Source organism: Triturus cristatus, chromosome 4_2 (assembly GCF_964204655.1).
Source record: "Triturus cristatus chromosome 4_2, aTriCri1.1, whole genome shotgun sequence".
Lineage (NCBI taxonomy): Eukaryota > Metazoa > Chordata > Amphibia > Caudata > Salamandridae > Triturus > Triturus cristatus.
Window position 1 is genome coordinate 152,968,756 of NC_140586.1, and position 2,024 is coordinate 152,970,779.

Genomic DNA, 2,024 nt, shown 5'->3' on the forward strand with positions numbered 1-2,024 from the left:
CACGAGTGCTCCGTGGGCTGGTACTTTGTGATTCAGCTTGAGGTCCATTTGCGATCCCTGGTGTGTTGATGTGTGTGTCCTAGCAAGGGTCACTTTGAATTTCTTTGGGCTTCCCTGGTTGCTCCCAACGTGCCCTGACTCCCCATAGGTTGGAGAGTCCCCAGGACCTTGCTGGTCCTCACCGTAACTTGTTTCCTCTGCCTGCGTGGGTTGCTTTTGCCAAGGCTTGTTGGTGTTCAATCCGGACACTGACCATCCAGCACTCGACAACCTTCGTGGGACAGCTCACCTCTGGACTTTGGTCATCGTCGACGTCTCCTGGTCCCCGTGGCTGCAGAGTCAAGCATCCTATCTACACACCTGAAGCACCCGACTTCGGTGGGCATTCGTCTATCGAGCCCCAGGTCACCCTGAAGTGACCCATACTCTGTCCCTCTGCTTTCAGGTTCTTTTCACCTCGGATCCAGGCTTGGATTCCACCAGACACTTTTCATCTTTCCGGCAGCAGCACTTTCTCGCATCACGCCTTTGAAAACGACAAGGGTTTCTAACACCACTTGACCCCCATGCACCCAGCTCCTCTGGGATAGTTAACACGGGTATTTGGGAACTCACAAGGGTGCTGGCCTTAGAACCTTATATGTTCCAAAGGGTTTGCTTGAAGTACTCCTCGAAGTGTCCTTAAACTGTAATTTTCCACTGCGACTTTCCCATGGAGCTGTACGGAGCTCGTGTCTGTGTTCCTACTCTGCACCCGTCCTCCGTGGGCTCCCTGTGTCCCTCCTTTGGATGGTTCCTTGGGGTGCCAGCGATTCTACGTGCTCCGGGCACTTTGTCTAGTGAAGTCGTTGTTGTTATACCATTTGTTTAGTATATGGTTCGGTCTCCTGCTGGAGCCCGCTGTGTATTGGGCCATTTAGTGTCGTTCCATTGATCAAGTATTGTATGCTTTGAGCTCTAATCTCATATAGAGATTACTAGAGAGTGTTTAGTAAAAAATACATATATTTTATATAACACTTGTGTGGTTCTCCTTTCATTTGGTCACTTAGGAGGTTCTGATCTGGTAAAACAAGCTGCTTTACATTCCTTCAAGACAGCCTGAAGGCTGCTCTCCATAGCTACCACTAGGATAGCTTTCATAAAGGTTATCTTTAACCTAATCACCATAAGGGTTCTTTGGACTGGTACAAGGTGCCCACTTTAACTGGTGGACAGCATATACCAGGCCAACTTCTCACACCTCCCTGCAAGGTATTAAAAGAGGTTCAGATGGTGACCATGGAGGGAGGTTAGGGGCAAGGCGGGCTGCTGAGTTTTGCACCACCTGCAGCCTAGAAAAGAGGCCTTCATTCATACCGACCATTAAGGTGTTTCCATAATCCAGGCGGCTGACTATCAGGGCCGGAATCAAGGTTTTTCTGGCAGAAAGAGGAATCCAAGGAAATACTTTCTTCAGCATGCGCATCATGCCAAAACACATGCCCGAAATGCTTTTAACATGATCCTCCATGGATAGGCCTTCATCCAATAGGATACGTAGATTTTCGCACATTTTTTGGGAATGGGGGGGGTCCCAATTCTGGAGGCCACCGATCAGAAGACCATTCTGCGTGGGCACAAACAAAAGAATCTCAGTTTTGTTTGGGTTAAGTTGGGGAAAGTTCGTATTCATCCAAGCCGCAATTTTTAACATACAATTTTTGAATTTTGCCTTGGTTATCAGAGGATCAGTGTCCATTGTGATTATCAATTGCGTGTCATCCGCGTAAGAGATGGTGTCAAAACCACATGATTTAATAAGCCTAGCAAAGGAGGATACGTAAATGTTAAAAAGGGTGGGACTAAGAATCGAACCCTGAGGAACCCCTTTGCCTAGGGTTATAGATTTTGAGGTGAAAGAGAACAGCTGCACTACATGTGTTCTCTGCGATAAGAAATTTTCCAACCACTTTAGTGCATTTCCGCAGATACCACAGTTCCTCAATCTTTGCACTAAGATCTGATGGGAGATGGTATCAAAC